Source organism: Nothobranchius furzeri, chromosome 11 (assembly GCF_043380555.1).
Source record: "Nothobranchius furzeri strain GRZ-AD chromosome 11, NfurGRZ-RIMD1, whole genome shotgun sequence".
NCBI lineage: Eukaryota > Metazoa > Chordata > Actinopteri > Cyprinodontiformes > Nothobranchiidae > Nothobranchius > Nothobranchius furzeri.
Window position 1 is genome coordinate 26535970 of NC_091751.1, and position 19105 is coordinate 26555074.

Here is a 19105-nt window from a genome sequence, read left to right on the forward strand (position 1 = left end):
TTATGCATCAATTTAGAGCCATGTGTAACTTTATATTTCTAATCATTTTCTTGAGCCAGTATGTGCTAAAATGACCCTTTATAGGGTTAATGGCCAGAATACCGCACTTGCAACTTCAGAGTTGGCAGCCGCTACCTGCTGGTGGAGGGAGCTGTGGAGTGGATTAGAGCCAACATGGTGGAGCTGAAGTCTGCTTCCGGCCCGTTTCCTGCATGTTTTAGATCGTGAACACAGCTGACTTGTTTTATTTAGTGATGAATCACTCCTGTAGACACTAATGAAGGCTGGGAGACATTTTAGCTGTCAGATTGAGGTGTTAAAAAGCCAAACGCACAACAAGGAGATAAGTTTCATTTCTGGTATATATATTTGAATTAATAACAGACACTAGGGGGTGCTAAAATCAAGCAGGACAGTCTAGTATCCCTTTAATGAGCAGAAACGTGACTCGTTGAGTCAGTGCAGATTTTAAAAGAGAAAAAAAGTCAAAATGAGGAGTGAAATTATGACAAAATTTGTTCATAATGTCTTTCTAGCCATGTAAAAAAGTATTCCATCCTTGGAAGTAAAGAATCAAGATGCACCACCTTTATTTAAGCTAATATTTCCAGATCAGTTTAAACTGGCTGTAGTTCGACATTACTCAGATTAGCTTTGGATCAACTTCTTAAAAAAAAAAGATACAAAAACCCAGTGACATGGTTTTGGGGACGAGTTTAACACACGACATGCAGAATCACCACTCGCACACCAAACAGATACAATAAAGTTTCTTTATTAAAATAATCAGGAACAGAGGACGCCCATGTGGATTGTAACAGAACCGCAGCGTCTGAGGAGGGGATAGCAGAGGAGCAGGTGAGTGCAGGGAGGTAAGTCAAAACTAGTTAGGTGCAGAGTTAAGACTTACGGGGAGCTGGGAGCTGAGGAGTAGGGAGGGTAGGTGGAGTGCTGGGATGAATCCAGGAAGGGGGGTGTCCAGGAGAGGGAGCGTGAGGAGAGCGGGTCGGCAGGGAGGAGAGGAGAACGGCGAATGCTGCATCCAGAAGACTTCTGAAGCACAGGTGAGTTATCCAGCGGGACTGTTTGATTAGCTTATTAAAATAGAGTTCTTCTGATTTACTAAAAATCAAGAGTTCTTTGTCTTCATTCTTCTCTTGAGCTGGAAGGGAAACAGTTTTAGAAGCAAATGCATGACCTTGAGCAATATCTCATGCAGATTAGTTCTGTGTCAGAGACATTTGAGGAGAGAGGGTAAATAACCTTTGGTGGAATAGCTCCTGCATCATGTTACACATCTAAATAAACTGTTATAAACTTTTTTAGAAAATCTCCTAAGACAGAGTTCACAAGGGGCTGGAACACGGCTGGTGCATTAGTTAAACCAAAAGGCATCACCAAGTACTCGAAATGTCCAGTGGGAGTCTACAACGCGGTCTTCCATTCGTCTCCCTGAAGAATCCGCACCAAATGGTAAGCGTTCCGAAGATCCAGGCGGCTGAAGATGCTGGCATCCTGAATGGGCTCAACGATAGATGTTAGTAGCGGGTATTTGTTCTTTACAGTGATCTGATTCAGACCCCTGTAATCAATGCAGGTTCTGAGTGTTCCTTCCTTCTTCGGAACGAAGAAACCCGCTCCCAGAGGTGATGAGGAGGGTCTGATGAGGCCGGCGGCCAGAGACTCCTGTATGCAGCTCTCCACGCTCTTCTCGTGCTGAAGACCAGGCTGAGGTCATGGTAGATCGGTGGTACAGAGGACAGGTCTATCCTTTCTGCTGGAGCGGCGGGGCTGCGGAGAATGGGTGAGGCTGAGCAGAGGCAGGTCTGTGAGCATCTGGAGTTCCATTTCTCAACTCTGTTAGTCTCCCAGTTCACATGGGGGTTATGGAGGGAGAGCCAGGAGTGTCCCAGGACCAGAGGTGACTGAGGAGAGGGAAACACATAAAGCCACAGCCTCCGTGTGGTTACCTGACACTCGTAACTGCAACGGGATGGTCTGGTGAGGAATGGTTGACAGGTTCCGGTCGTCCAAGGAAGACACAGAGAGCGGAGTAGGGAGCCGAAAGGTTGGGATCTTCCATCTCTTTACTAAGTCCGGGTCCAACAAGGACTGCTCACAACCAGAGTCAACAAGCGCTTCTATAGGAAACTGCTCGGAATTAAACACAACACATTGAAGTGCACAGCGGGAGCTCGCAGAAGAAGGGTTACTGCCCACCAGTAGTCCAGTCTTTACTGGTGGGCTCTGCCTTTTAACAGAGCCGGACAGGCTCTAGCAAAGTGTCCTGACTCCCCACAGTACATACACAGACCTGACCTGATCCGATGTGACCTCTCCTCCCGGGTGAGGCGGGTTTACCCATCTGTATGGGTTCCTCCGTGGTGGTGGGCTCTGCGGAGGGCCGAGTACCCGGCACATGATGGCGGTCCGGTGTGGGGATGGTTCTGGTACTGGAGTTCTGGTACCGCATCTCATGTTGGCGTTTGTCAATGGCAATGGCCAGGCGGATGAGTTCCTCCAGCGACCGGGGTTCTGGGCACAACGCCAGCTGGTTTTGGACTCGGTCGTTGAGTGACTCAGTGAAGGCAGCGAGGAGGGCTTCCTCATTCCAGGATGACCGAGCCGCCAAGGTTCTGAACTCCGACAAGTCAGCAACGGATCTCTACCCCTGCGATAAACTCCACAGTCTCTTACTGATGCCCTTAACAGACTCAGCACTGCCAAAAGTTAATTTGAAATCAGTCAAAAAGTCCTCCAGGGGTCCCGACAGGAAAGTAGGACAGTGGCTCTTCGCCTCAGCCCATCTTAGGGCTCTCCCACGAAGTAATCCAACTACGTAAGAGATCTTGACAGAGACCGAGGGGAAAACACCTGGTGAGCACTCGAAAACGGGCCGACACTGCAGCAGAAAACTATAACATTCCTCAAACTAACCACTGAACGTAGGCGCTGGTGGTGAGGAGGCTGGACGGAAGTAGAAGACTTCCGGGGGAGCTGCAGCTGCAGGTCCTGGAACTGCAGGAGAAACAGTGGCTGTGGGCGGAGGTTCTGCAGCGGGGCCCTGAGGCTGCGGTTGGGACAGACTGAGTTGTGCCTGTCGTACCGTGGCCTTCAACTGCTGGAAACGGTTGTTAGCGGCTTGAAGCTGTTCCATAAGCAGTGGCAGGGCTTGCTCCTGCTGAGACAACCTGTTGAGCAGATCGGCAAGAGGTGAATCTGCGAGGTAAGGGGCTTGGCCGGATGATTCTGACATGGTTTTGTGGACGAGTTTAACCCAAGACATGCAGAATCACCACTTGCACACCAAACAGACAAAAATAAAGTATCTTTATTAAAATAATCTGGAACTGAGGACGCACTGGATAAGGCCCAGTGGATTGCAACGGAACCGCAGCGTGGGGAGCTGGGAGATGAGGAGTAGGGGAGGGTAGGTGGAGTGCCGGGGTGAATCCAGGAAGGGGGGTGTCCAGGAAGGGGGGGTGTCCAGGAGAGGGAACGCAAGGAGAGCAGAAGAGCGGGTTGGCAGGGAGGAGAGGAGAATGGTGAATGCTGCGTCCAGAAGATTCATGAAGCACAGGTGAGTAATCCAGAGGAGGTGAGTAATCCAGCGGGACAGTGGAAAGGTAACAGGGGAGCCACAGGAGAACCAGAGGAGCTTCAGAAGTCCAAGGAGTATCCTGAGGAGTCAAGGTAAGGTCCACAACGATAAAAAAAAAACCTAGGAACAGGTAAGCAGGGTTAATCCACAGAAACTCAAACATTCCAAAAATCACTAGAGTTTAACCAAGAGTCACTAAGGGCTGGAACTACCAAGTTGTAGTTAATCATCCGGCACCGAGTTGTGTTCTCCTCCTCCTCCACTTATAGCTGGACCTGCTGATTGTCAATGAGCTGCAGCTGGAGCCTCCCTCTCCTGAAACACAGCAGCTCAAAGATGGAAACACTGAGAGAAGTACTCACCCCGGCACATGACACCCAGAAGGAGAAAAAGAAAAGAGCAAAAAAGAGATTTAAAAGTTTTCATGAATCTAATATGTTGGTGATGCAAAACGTTTGCAACAGTTGCAAAAGCACATTGTCTGGTTTCAGAGATAAATTAATTCTTTTTTGCAGCCAAAGCCGTGCTACAGAGCTCCGTATCTAACACGATGTCTTCATTTCTCGCTGGTTTTCAGACACCCCTCCTGACTCCATGATCTCATGTTTGGACACGCCGCGGCACACCTTTCCTTCCAGCTGAAAGTCGTCATAAAAACAATCTGTATGTGACTATGAGACCAAGGAAGAAGGTAAATCCTCCAAAATCACAGCTAATAAAGGCTTATAGCAAACAGGAATGGTGCAGTGAATGAAAGGACCTCCTTCTCACTGGTGAATTTGCCTAATCAGGCGCAACGGCACTCTCTTGTGGCCTAAAAGGTACATTTCTGCTCTGGAAGGAAGAGAAGAGATTCCTGGGTAAGTTTTAAAGTTGTGCTATAGTTTAGTACAAAGAGACTCAAATGTTCTGCAGACAAACACTCAGCTGGTTTCAGACTTCTGGTGACAAAACCTGACAGAAAAAATTAAACCGGAAGTTTAACTCTATTGGACTGGAGACAAACTCTCTCTGATGGTTTGTACAGTTTATTGTATAATAATGTATTATAATAATATTGGTGTCTTCATGATCAGATTGTTTAGAATAATTTGATCAGTTAGATTATTTTATTTTAAGAAATTGGTCAATTTGATCTGATGGATGACGTTGAAGAAAGTTTCATCTTCTGCAGCACTACTAGCTGCTCTGAAGAAACTGTGACTTTAACTTGTTTTATGCATGTCAGGTCATGTGTAATGGCATGTGACTGCATGAACAGGTTGAAAATGTTACAAAGTGCATTTTCCACTTGTTAACTTAATATAAGTTGGATTTTCTATAAATCTTCGTCTGTTATGCTTCAAAAAATTGAGTCTGGGTCAGAATTCCTCAACAAAAAGCAAGTTTATTAAAGGTGAAGTTTATTGAAAAAACAGTTTTTAATGATTATTTCTGATTATAATCAGTCACTCTTAGGGTGACCAGATCCCATTTTGCCAAATGTGGGATGGAGACAACTCAACGTGGGACAACGTGAAGTTCCAATGTAATGAGAGAAAAACAAACAAACATATTCTGCCTTTTAGCCCACTGTTACATATACATTAAGTTATTATTCTTATTATCATCACATATTTCTTGTATATATTTTATTTGAATTCACCATGAAGGAGCATACAGCAAAAGCTTTACTAGTTCACAGTTCCTCTCAAGTTACGACAACATGACTCTGTAGTGGCTCTGATCATTTTAATAATATAGATAGGCCCACAATAATAAAAACATGTAGGTTTAAGCAGCTTTTCAGAGTTTTCATTGAATGTTTTCCACAACAGAATGACTGTAAAGTACCAGTAATATTTTTAGATCTATGTTTGTTTTTAATTAATTTTCCACTAAAATCAGCATCTCATTGAAAAAATATCCATACTTTTTAGCTATTTTTTTCTTAATTCGGAAACAAACGTTTTTTTTACATGACAACACATCTCTTCTCATTTTAGATGAGAGAATAAACATCAGATTCTAATCTCTAAAAAATTCTGATATAATCTGATAATAGAGGTTCTTAGAGTTACTTTTTAGCCTCAAATTTCTGAGAATAAGTGATCAAAGCTTCCATTTATTCTCATTATTTCTTCACCGTGCTTTAAGGGGCTCAGCATGTACGCAGGTATCTGAAACCGCAGCATGTTGTCTGTGTAAGAGCCACTATTGTGTTTATCATGGATCTGTCTAATTACTGGAAAACCTGCTTTTGACCTCTTCATATCAGACGCTGCACCGAGACATGAAAACATGACTCAGAAACAACAAAGATGCCTAAATCTAATCTGCTGCAAAAGGAAACATGCCAGACTGACAGCTGATTGTGTAAGATATTCAAAGTCAGTAAAGTTTATTCAAATGTGACAGTGTGAGCATCCTGTCACAGTGTCCCGATTGATCATGCGCCCTATACTCGGCCAAGGGGATGTCCCTTTGGCTGACTGGGAAGCACACGTGACTCTCACCTGGAAATCCGGGGATCGATTCCCGCCCGGGCCCTCGCCTCTACACCTTGCCACATAAATAGCACTCATCACAGAAAGGAAAATCACAACGTGCTTCACAAAGATCAGCAAAACAAATCATAAAGTGTTCAGAAAAAGAAAGCAAAAAAAAATCATAAAATAAAAATGAAAGACAATTAAAATTATGAACAAAAAGGATAAAATGCTTTTAAATAAAACAAGTTATTTAAAGAGTAACTAAACCCCAAAATAACCTTTTCTTGCTAATTAACTGTATAATTGGGTCAAAAGCGAATCTTTCTGTTTCTGCGCATTTTTTTGACATGTTTGTGTAAACTTGAATCTAGGTCTAAAACCGTCTTAGTGCTGCCCCCCTGTGGCAGAACAGCAGCTACTGCATTTTAAACTTGTGATTGACTGGGGCTGGAACCATTTCACGTCATCGGTACAGTCTCCTCCCACTCCCCCTCCCTCCCAGGATGGAAATTCCTCACACTCGGCCATGCCACTCTGTGCCTCCTGGCATCGCCCACTTTGATGTCATTTTTCAAATCTTGACTAGGGGTGGAGTTACATTTTCTGATGGTGTGCAGTCCCTCTTTAAGAAGAGAGAGGTTTTGATTTTATATCGGAGAAACATCCACACTGAAGCTGCTCAAAACAGAGAAATGTCTGCTTCATCCAACTAGAAACCAGTTCCTGTTGAAATCATGTCCCAGCTTCAACCATCCGGCTGATGATGTCAGGTGACTTTGAAGAATTTGATGGGAGGCAATACACACCGCACTATGATGCTACCACCTCCATGCTTCATAATGTTCTTCGTCGCTGTGGCCATATCACTCAATCTTTGTCTCATTTAGCCACAAACATGGTCTCTAGAAGACATTTGACCTGCTTGACGGTGTCTCAGGAGGTTTCTTCTTGGTCCTGGTTATAAGACTGATTATGTTGTGGAAAGAGACACAGATGTTCCAGCAGTTTCCAGTTCATGGTAGGATCAAGCGTTTGTGAACATTTACATCAGTTTATTTTCATGTGAAAGTACCAAATCATTATTATTTGTAATTTACGTCACAAATCCAAACCTCTTCGAGACATTGAAGTGATGTATGCATTTTCCCTGGTGATAGGGGGCAATGCCGTAATTATTATAAGCATGTGTTATTTTGTGTTTGACCTTACAAATGGATGCCAATTAGGGTCAAAAATCCCTGAGTGCGGAACCTCCAGCAAAAGTACAAGCACATCAGACTCCCTTTCATCCCTGGCAACGAGTGAAGAGGTAAATGTGTAACACTACAACATTTATGAATGGTGAAAGTTTTGTAACTAGGGATGAGCCGGATACTCGTTTCAGACAAGTATCTGGTACGGATAAAGGATTTTTGACGAATACGAGCATGAAACGAATTAACCTCGTAAATATCTGTAATCGTGCTGAAGGAAAATCCTCATTGGGTAACTGACTGTCTTCACGCTCTGTGATTGGCCAGCCACATAGAGCGCCCGCCCCTCCCTACACACAAAACTCTCTAGCCGACCGGCCCCGGGAGCGCAGTCCGTCCGGCTCATCCACGTACACACAAAGACAGTAACGGATCTCGCTGTGATGGCTTCACTGTTTCTCACGTTTCTTCAGTTTTCCCTAGGTTTTCTTCAGCTCGCCTCTTTTTCGGTTGAATATTTGAAGTTACTTTTTTCGTAACTTGCATGGTGCATTTGACAAGACCGCTGACGTGCTGCGTCAGTCACTCACTACCTCCGCTCCGGTCATTTTTTATTTTTTATTTTTTTTAACTCCATCTCTCTCCCTCTGACCCTCTCTGTCTCTCTCAGACACACACACCTTAATCCACATTGTTTTGTTTAACTTTGTTTGGGGCAAAATGCCAAGAACGTTAAGAAAAAAAATCAGTTTAATCAAATTAAAATTAAAAAATATATATAAAGTTGTGTCTGGTTCTAGCATTTCATATTTCCTAGTCCCTACTGCATGCGTTCAGATGTATTAATTCATGCACTTAAATATTAATGTTTGGATTTTAATGAAACACTTGTTCTGTAATAGTTTCTTTACTATTGTGATCAAAAATATTTCATCTAAATTCTGAGGCTGCTCTGTAAATAGTTTTCAAATAAACAATACACATATCAACTTCTAATCATTCCATATCAATTTCAGACTTAAAATAATACATTGATGTAAACCACACCCACTTCCGGTTAAACCAAGCTCACTTCCGGGTTATGCCACGCCCATTCCGAGTACAGATACAAAAACAGATAATTAAGTTGGTTGAACAGATACAGATACAGATACAGGTGTACTCGCTCATCCCTATTTTTAACCGCTTTTTACAAATTAGTAAATGCAGTTTGTCCTCACGGGCTCACGTAGAAGGAAACATTACGTCTAAAATGGCGTCGCCCAGAGACTTAGACCCGCTCATGTATTTTAAACGCAATTTTTATGGTTAAATGTTAAGAAACAGCCCAAAAAATGTCAGCAATTGGTTTTCAAAAATATTTTGATGGATATTTCAGAGATTAGGATACAAACTACACAATGTCTCATCAGGATTAGTACCTTCATCTGGAACCTGCTCTTTCCAGTCAAACGAGTCTACTGGCCTCTAGTGGGGAATCTAGGAAAGGGCACATTTTATATTTATATATAAACATAATGAAATAAACAGATTATTATATAGTTCTCATCTTAACATTAGACACTAATATCAGGTTAAAAACTATTATTGTTCCATTTTTCACTGTAAATCAGTTTTATTCGTTATTAAATTAAAACTCTTATTTGTTTGTTTTTTGTTTTCTTTATCTAAGCTGAGGGTGAAACTGATGCGGTTCTGTTTAAACTATCTGCTGAAACAGCCTCACCATTAGCGTTGTATGAATGAATTTCTCAGCGGTTGTTTTACACCACAGCTGCTATTGGTTCAGGCGTCGTGATGTCAGCAAATGGGAGGGGCGTGTTGGTTTGATTGGCACTGTGTTCTCGGTAGTCCGCTGCGGGACCAGAACAGACAGCTGAAGGGGGGGTGGGTCTGAACCGGGACGGTCCGTGGACAACGGCGAGCTCACGCGCACGACTTTCAGGTAAAACAGCGTCTCGTGGGGTTTTCTTTTGACTGTTGATGATGTGGGGAAGAGTATGGGTTGTGATTCAGCTGTTAGACAAAGACTGCTGGAGTTGTGACAGAAGGAGTCCTCCTCTCCTCTGTTGGAACACGTTCTGGTTCTGGTTCCGGTTCTGGACCAGGACGCCTCCTCTGGCTTCTCGTGATAGGAGGGGAGGCTGCGGTAGGCTCGGGAGTAGTAGGTCGGACTCACGCGACAGTGGGCAACAAAAAATGGCCGCACGTGAGAGGAGAACACACGGTGTGTGTGTGTGTGTGTGCGCGCGCGCGCGCGTGTGCGCGCGTGTACAGTCGTTTGGCACGGATCTGGCGCACGGCTCAAGCGCACGGATTTGGCTTTGCGTCAGTTACCATGTTTTTTTTAAAATCACGAGCTGATTGGAGGAATAATAATAATAATAATAATAATAATAATAATAATAATGCATATCTCTGTACTGTTTATCATGGTTTAATTATTTATTTTTTCCCCAGTGTTGTAAACTGTCCTTGTCATGAAAGGTGCTTTTAAATAAAATGAATTATTATTATTATTATTATTATTATTATTATTATACACATGCTGACGGGATAAGAATGGACGGAACGCTCACCGTTCATCCTCCAGCTCAGTTTGCGACAAAGACAAGCTTTTCCATCCCAAATCCTTGGACTCAGCCCTTCTGAGACAACATTTAATAAATGAGAAGAAGAAGAGGACTGGTTCGTTTTGCACTGACGAGCACAGCCAGTCATTGATTTCTATTTCTACTTTTAATCTGCTTCCAAAGAAATGATCATAATAATTTCACTTGATGGCCATTCAATAGAAACATTTCCCTAATGACCAGACACAAGCTTCTAGGAATCATGTGACATTCTTATATGACTAAAGAATCACGGGGACCTCTTTTGAAGAACATCTTCTTGCATCTAAACTTGCATTTATGTACCCGTCTCTCCCTTCTAATCAGATTATGTCCATTAGGCCGAACAAAAGGAGGATAGGAAGAAGACGGAGCCAGTCTGGTGTATTACAGTAATTATTCAGCCATCCATGAGAGTTCTGAGTCAGGAAACCTGGGTGACCTTCATTGTTGCCAAAGCAAGAAGAGCAAAGCTCCCCGGCCCTCATATACATTTTCCTTCCTGTCAGCAGGGCGGAGAACAGAATTTCAAGTCAGACACATCAAGCCCTCAATGTTAGATGGGCTGTCCACGAGCCTTCTCGCAGACCAAATCCAACACACTCGAGCTTCTCCTTTTCTATTATTAATACACAGATAGAGGGAAGAGGAGAAATTAACTGGAGAAACTGGAATCACTCAGACATCCCTGCCATGTTTCAGAGAGCTGGCATCAACCACCATATCCCTCTATGATTAACACAAACGTTCCCTGTAAAAGAAAGACACAAAAACCACTCAACAAGATGTTTCTGATTCTGAAAGGTTTCAGTAGCAGGGATGAGGACGTATGGATAATTCGTTTAATCAATACGTTTGCAGTGTGGTCTGTGGTGGAATAAATGCCTTGTAATTCGTACTCTTGGGGGGCACCATTTTCAGGAACTAGGGCTGAGAAGACACACACACACACACACCAAGCAAAATGTCTATGGTTACATTGCGATTTCTTAGTAAATATTCTATTTGGCGAGAGATAAACTTTATTGTATTTATCCTAGTGAATCTATAATTAAACGGGTAAACTAGTAGTAGCACATTCAACGTCAAGGAAAGCAAATCAGAGTTGAGCTTCAGACGGCATGATATGGGGTCTTATTTCCTCATCATCTCACCTTGGATTGGCTAACAGCAACATGACTCTACCACTGACTCTGTTTGCTCTGCAACGTTAATGTTTTATTTCCACAAATTTCCTGGATGCTAAACCAACAACAGCCTTCCCCATCGTGAGTCGAGATGGGTGCGTGCATGAATGTTAATTCAATTCAATTCAATTTTATTTATATAGCGCCAAGTAACGACAAGAGTCGTCTCAATGCACTTCACATAATAAACATTCAAATCCAGGTCAGTTCATTAAGCCATTCAGAAAAAATGTGTCCTATATAAGGAACCCAGCAAATTGCATCAAGTCACTGACTAGAGTCAGTGACTTTACAGCAATCCTCATACTAAGCAAGTATTTAGCAACAGTGGAGAGGAAAACTCCCTTTTAACAGGAAGAAACCTCCAGAGGATCCTGGCTCAGTATAAGCAGCCATCCTCCACGACTCACTGGGGATCGAGAAGACAGAGCGCGCGCACACACACACACACACACACACACACACACACACACACACACACACACACACACACACACACACACACACACACACACACACACACACACACACACACACACACACACACACACACACACACACCAAGCAAAATGTCTATGGTTACATTGCGATTTCTTAGTAAATATTCTATTTGGTGAGAGATAAACTTTATTGTATTTATCCTAGTGAATCTATAATTAAACGGGTAAACTAGTAGTAGCACATCCAACGTCAAGGAAAGCAAAAAGTTATCAGGAGAGGGATAATGTTTAAGTGATTAGCAGCAGTGTGCTAGACGATGGCCCCCTCCATGAGGCCACCACAGCTCAGCAGAACATCATTGTAGCTTCTTCTGGGGAGAGAAACACTTAGAGAAAAAAATAAAGTTAACAGCTGAAATCGCAGAGAATAAGACAGTTAAAGAGCAGATTGTAGAAGAAAGTAGTAGAGTGTGGAAAGTGGTCAGTGTATCCTCCAGCAGTCTAAGCCTATAGCAGCATAACTAGATAACTCTGGATAATCTATCCTATTTAGATGGAGGCATGTTGGAGTCAGGGCAAGGGAGAGCCGTCTTTACCGACTGTACACTCCACCTCCCTCTACTCCCCCACTTGTCCAGATCTAGGCTAACATCAGATTTTAACCATAAGCCCTATCAAATAAAAATGTTTTAAGCCTAGTCTTAAAAGTAGACAAGGTGTCTGCCTCACGAAATAAAGCTGGGAGCTGGTTCCACAGGAGAGGAGCCTGATAACTAAAAGATCTGCCTCCCATCCTAATTTTAGATATTCTGGGAACCACCAGTAAACCTGCAGTCTGAGAGCAAAGTGCTCAGTTAGGAACATATGGAACAATCAGATCACTGATGTATGATGGACCTTGATTATTAAGAGCTTTATATGTGAGAAAGAGGATCTTAAAATCTATTCTGAATTTAACAGGTAGCCAATGTAGGGAAGCTAAGACAGGAGAGTTATGATCTCTCTTTTTAATTCTCATCAGAACTCTAGCTGCAGCATTTTGGACAAGTTGAAGACTTTTAACTACATTCTGTGGACTTCCTGAGAGTAATGAATTACAGTAATCTAGTCTTGATGTAATAAATGCATGAACTAGTTTTTCAGCATCACTCCTGGAAAGGATGCTTCTAATCTTAGCAATATTCCGAAGGTGGAAAAAAGAAATCCTACAAACTTGTGAAACCTGGGATTTGAATGACATGACCTGGTCAAAGATAACACCAAGGTTCCTTGCTTTGTTCTCGGAGATTAATGTAATGCCATTCAGGTCAGGTGATTGACTAAGCAAGTTCCTTTTCTAGATTTCTGGTCCAAAGATGAGAACTACCGTCTTGTCTTGATTTAAAAGCAAAAAATTTAAGAGTCATCCAATTTTTTATGTCCTCAAGACAAGCCTGTAATCTACCCAACCGATTAGGTTCATCAGGGTTAATGGATAGATGTAACTGAGTATCGTCAGCATAACAGTGGAAGTATATCCCATGCTGTCTAATGATTTTACCAATTGGGAGCATATATATAGTAAAAAGAATTGGTCCAAGCACTGAACCCTGTGGTACTCCGCAAGTAACCCTGGAGTATGAAGACGATTTGTCATGTACATTTACAAAATGAAATCTGTCAGACAGGTAGGATTTAAACCAGCCTAACGCTGTTCCTTTGATCCCTACAACATGTTCAAGTCTTTCTAAAAGAACATTGTGATCTACTGTGTCAAAGGCAGCACTGAGATCTAACAAGACTAGAACAGACACAAGATTCATATCTGAGGCCATGAGAATATCATTTGTAACTCTCACTAATGCATTTTCAGTGCTGTGATACTTTCTAAAACCAGACTGAAATTCCTCAAACAGATCATTAGTGCCATGCTGTCGTTCTTTTTAAAAAGAACTACAGCATGAAATTAGAACCACGACAAAGCATGAACACACCTAAGATCATTAGTGTTTAAATGCTCACATACTTGGATGGCCACTATTTTCTCCAGGACTTTGGATAAAAATGGAAGGTTAGATATTGGTTTATAATTCATTGGGTCATCTGGATTCAGAGAAGGCATCCTGAGTGAAGGTTTGATTACAGCAACCTTAAAATCTTGTGGTACATATCCATTTACTAAGGATAGATTGATTGTATCTAGAATGGGGGCAGTGACCAAAGGAAATGCGTCTTTAAATAATTTGGTTGGGATTGGATCTTAAATACAAGTTGAAGGTTTAGATGAAGCTAATATTTTTGATAAATCTGAAAGCTCAACTGGATCAAAACAGTTCAAACACAGATGAGGTTCTACAGTTACCTCTGATGCTGCCTCACTTACCGAGGAAGAAGAAATCGCATTAGGGAGGATGCTAAAGATTTTGTTTCTAATAGAATTAATTTTACTTGTTAAAAAATCCCATAAAGTCATTGCTGCTGAGGGCTAAGGGAATAGATGGTTCAGAGCTATGATTCTGTGCAAGTTTGGCAACTGTACTGAAAATAAATTTAGGATTATTCTTATTATCCTCAATTAATGCTGAGAAATAAGCAGTTCTAGTTTGAAGCTTATTTTTATAAAGCACAAGACTATTTTTCCAGGATAAGTAGGACTCCTCTCCTGGTGCGTAGAGCACCATGTTCTCTCCATTTTTCTAGTTTTGTTTGAAAATTTGTAAATGAGAATTAACCAGGGAGCCAACTTCCTGTCTCTAATTACCTTCTTTTTTAAAGGGGAAACATGGAGTGTTAGGTGACAGTGTAACGTAGATCTGTCAGAATTTTCTAATCCTAGAGTTTCACCATCTATTTTCTACCAGAAGCAGGAAAAAGGTGTAGGAGACTATTTTCATGTTCAGCCAGCATAAAAAGCTCAGAATGATCCATTAGATGTCACGGTCAGACCTAGTGAGGATCAGCCGGATCCAACAACAGCCAAACACAGAGAAAGTTTTAGAGTTTATTTAAGGACTTGTTAAAGCGATCGGGACCAGCTGGAGTCAGTTCCGGGTGGTGTGGCCTGGGAGACAGAAAAGTCAGCGAGGGAGATGATTCAGATGTCTTAATCTGAGTGACTGACCTTCTGAAAACAGCAGCAGTGTTCAGCGGTGAGGGATGCCGATGAAGGTGAGTACTCAGATTCAGGCTGGAACTGAGGCAATAGACGGGTTCCATGATCAGACAGACTGAGGTCGGACAACAGGCAGGCAGACAGACAGACAGACAGACAGACAGACAGACAGACAGACAGGCTCTGTGGTCAGGCAGGCAGAGGTCAGTAATGAACAGGCAGGCAGACAGGTTCAAACGCTCGAAGGACTGTGACAGGGCAGCAGGCGATCTCGCACTGAGCAGCAGGAGCCAGGTGCTTAAATAGGGAGCAGCACAGGTGGAATTGATCAGCTAGATTGCTGCTGCTGCATGGAGACAGGAAAACACAGAGATCAGGGCATGATCATGACATTAGAATCAGAAATGATCATTAAAAATGTTTTTTCCGGTTTCCCCATTCCTTTAAAGGTGTAACTTTTATGGGTGTTGTTTTTTGTAGGGAGCATTTACTACACTTATTATGGTAGTTTGTCTACCACATTTCAGGAAGTGCTGCTGTTTGCCATCTTGCTGTTAAATTGCTATAAGGCTTGTAATCACACTTGATTATGCATAGCATTCTGGGATGTGTGCAGACATGCTGGCAGCCTTACGAGTGCAAACAAACTGTGAAAAAAAAAATAGTTCATCGCAGAGCAGAAGCGGATTTGGGTGAAAGGAAGTGTTAAACCACATGTTAAAATCCCAAAAAGGATGCAGAATATACAAGGATATGTTAAATAAAGACGCCGGGAACCGGTACGTGGACACAATCCATATTGATCCATATGAAAGACCCAAGACTGGAGCACTGCTTGTTGCCGCTGCAGTCGTGCATAACGGACATTTTCGGCTTTCTTGTTTGTGGTGTGAGCGGATGCAAATGTCCGGATGAGAGGTAAACATTTCATTTGCTGGTGTTTCTGATAAAACAATCAAAATTGTCATCCTATAGAGCTCCCGACGTCACGTGACTCTCAGAGAGTAGACGCCATGTTGGCAGGCAATGAAGGTAAACAAAATGAACGAGATCGGCTGGGATTTTACTTCTTCAGAGTTTACTTCACACTTTAAAACCAAAGAAATCGTTGTATATAGTCAGAAATTAAATAGACTAAACATCTCCGACCCTTACCGTGCCCCTGGGATACTTTTTAAAAACGCCAGAAGCTGTCAGAGCGGACTTCTTACCGGACCTGGCCGGGGAACGCCTTGGGATTTCCCCGGAGGAGCTGGCCCAAGTGGCTGGGGAGAGGGAAGTCTGAACCTCTCGATGCTACTGCCCCCGTAACCCGACTCCGGATAAGCGGATGAAAATGGATGGATGGATGGACAAATAACATAGATTTACATGCAAGTAGTTTAGAGTGCTGTGATGTTTGAATGTAAAAACTGAACGCCAAGAGAAATCACTGGTCTGATTGTTTTCCGTGAATAAAATAAAAATGTCAGGCAGGAGCGTCCCAGGATCTGTCTGAGATCTGTCTCGGTGAGACAGATAATAGCAATCCAAAGTGCTTGTTATGTGTGATCTGACAACTGATCAGCCATTGCTTAAAATTAAATACAGCTTAGCCGGTTAATTGCTGTGATCATAAAATACGGAAACGGCAGCACGCAGAACTCACGAGGCAACGTTTTACGTGATGTTTACTTGTTGCTATGAGTAATAAGACAGAAAAAGCCACGCCGAAATAAGTTTAGGAAGCCCACTAAGAATCGTAATAAAACCATTTGAAATAAATACCACACACAGTTGAGAAAACGTTGGTTTAAGTACCTGATATGAAGCGGTCGCTGCATAAGCGAAAACCTTTACTCTCGGGATCCCACAGTTTCATTTTAACCCGGTCACCAGCTCGTTTTATTACAATGATCCAACGTTTGTGCCGCTCCGGCTCTTGGGGAATCCTGTAGATGGCTCATTCCTTATGTCGTCCACGTCTGTTCTGCATCCTGGGGCACAACAGGAATCTACCATATTTCCCGTTTGAGTTTTCTGACAATAACAAATAGTCCAGCTGCGGGCTTCTGCCTGCCAAGATGGCGCCGTTTTGATTTGAACTGTTGCATGCCGGGAGAAGTGACGTCAACTCCCGGAGCTCTATAGAACTGTAGCAGAAGTTGTGTTGTGTCACTGTGCCCACACTAGCCTGTGTGTGTGTGTGTGTGTGTGTGTGTGTGTGTGTGTGCGTGTCACAGTTGAAGGAAAGAACCAGTATACAAAACATGTCCACCATCTGTAACTTATCAGAATGAAAATAATCCAGAAGGTATATGTTTGGTCACCTTACAGCTGCGATCCAAGCGAGCCAATGAGAATTTGTCATATTAGATACTTGGTCTCATGGCTGTGCCTCCAAGCAGGAAAACAAGAAAAAAATTGCCCATTTTCCATCTTTACTCCCCTGGTGATCACGTGTTGCACCCCACAACACAGCAACAATTTACCATAGTTGTGCAAATGAATAATACATTCATTTAAGCAGAAGAACGAGACTAGGACTCGTAGGCCTCCAACGGGGCGGCCGTGTCGGTGATGACATCACGATCACGAGCCCTATTGTGTTGACTCATTAAAGGAAGTAAAATGTTTTAAGCTAATTTGTTTCACAAATTTGCATTAGCTGCTTTAATTGGAAAGCTCAGGACAAACGCTTCCAACACATATACAGAATTATCGCGGGATCTTGTTGTTCCAACACAATGAAGGCAGTAAAAACCGCTGCCACCTAGCTGTCAGAGTATGATTTGCATCATACAAAAAATACATTAAACCAGGGCTATTCAGCTCCGTGCCTCAAGGGCCGGTATCCAGCACGTTGTGGTTTTAACTCTGCTTCAACACGCCTGATTTCAATTAGTATGTGATTAACAGGCCTCTGCAGAGGCTGATGAGCTGCTGCACAGGTGATTTAACCACTGAATAGTGTTGGAGCAGAGAAACCACTAAAACGTGCTGGATACCGGCCTTTCAGGACAGAATACCCCAGCAGTCAATGTTTGCTTGTAAATTCTCAATTAAAAAAATGATTCACTGCTTTTAAAGCTGCGGTTGAAAAATTGGAAAACAAATGAGCTTAAACATTGTTTTCCTGCCTCTTAAAGTTCTAACATAGTTTAACTATAAACAGTGAGGAGACAAAAAAAAAAGTGGTTCTCTCTTTTGTCCACTAATAACACATTGTGTACCGAAAGCAACTTTTGGACCATGGCGTATTTTGCAGCAGAACACCACTGGTGTGAGAGGTTCTCCGCTCAGTAACATCAGAGGAGGGAAAACAGCTGGCTGCTACCACTTCAGCTGCAGGACAAACTACCAGAGTCCCAAAAAGAAAAACACCATTTGAAGTCACGGATAACAGAAGATGTTTGGACCTAGAACATGGCGACTGGTGTTTAGCGCTCTCTCGTTTCCTCTGGCATCGTGGGTTTTCTGGTCTGGCAGAAGCATCTCAGGAAAGATACCCGAAGGGAGGGGTGAGCGTTCTGTGACTGTGTTTGGATTCAAAACCTAGCTTGTTTGCAGATGAATCATAGCAGCTTTAAATATCGATTCAGTATCATGTTATATGACATAACAGCTTGCCACGCTGCTGCTGTGGATCGATCAGACCAAACAGACGGATCCTCTCCAGTCGTTCACACTGCTGGATGTGAAGTTTCCACATCGTATTCCAACAAACCTCTGATTAAGGCTTCTGCAGAGATCACTGACGGACTCATTTGTCTCTTGACTCGTTTTTTACTCCACTCATCGTCACCCAGTGAGAGTGATTGCAGCAGATCTTTAATGATCATTTAGAATCAGCTGGGAGGAACAAGACCATGTGGCAGATCCGATTATACCACGATCATTAAGATCTCTGCCATCATCACTGAGAGGTTCTGATTAGCTTTGTAATTATTTCACACCAAGCTGGGCAATATAACCAACGCTTCAGCTGCTGGAGAGTCCTGCGGGCACAATCTAGGGCTGTTTTTGATCAAGTCTTCCATTTCAGACAGTCCACTCCTGTTTCAGTGTTCGGTAGTGAGAGGCATGAGTCAGCAGCAATAACAGAAGTTGTGTTCTGGTCTTCAGGAGCAGATTGTTGAGGCGGATTGCTGTTGAGGGGGTATTCTGGAATATTTTGCTGATATTGATCTGCTAACATGACTGTCTTAGGGTTGGCAGTGTAATCCTTTTATTGAGCGGCCGTGTTAACAAATGAAGTGACCTACATAGGGTGGAGGGTGATGGGTAACAGGCATGGTGGGATGGGAGGGGCCAGTTATGATATTTAGTATATGACAGTTTTTTGACTCAGACTGCGGTCGTTGCAGCTTTGGAGACTTCCAGATTCCATCTTTGTGTTTCTTCATCCACTGAGAGGAAATGAAAGTGACGCCGGCTCTCCTGTGCTCCTCAGAGCCCGGGGCACAAGATGGCAGACAATGAAATGAACCATGGGTTTCTTTGGGCCGTGTTCAGGAGAGGAACCTGAATC

At 42.9% G+C, this 19105-nt stretch overlaps 1 protein-coding gene across 2 annotated transcripts in view; it reads left to right on the forward strand.

The window, feature by feature from the left end:
- Positions 1-9080: 9080 nt before the first annotated feature.
- Positions 9081-19105, forward strand: part of pals2b (protein associated with LIN7 2, MAGUK p55 family member b) — a 37573-nt gene continuing 27548 nt past the window's right edge. For both annotated transcript variants that reach the window (XM_015955822.3, XM_054745096.2), the window contains exon 1: positions 9081-9210. The gene's annotated coding sequence lies outside the window, so the exon portion shown is untranslated. The remainder of the gene's footprint in view (positions 9211-19105) is intronic.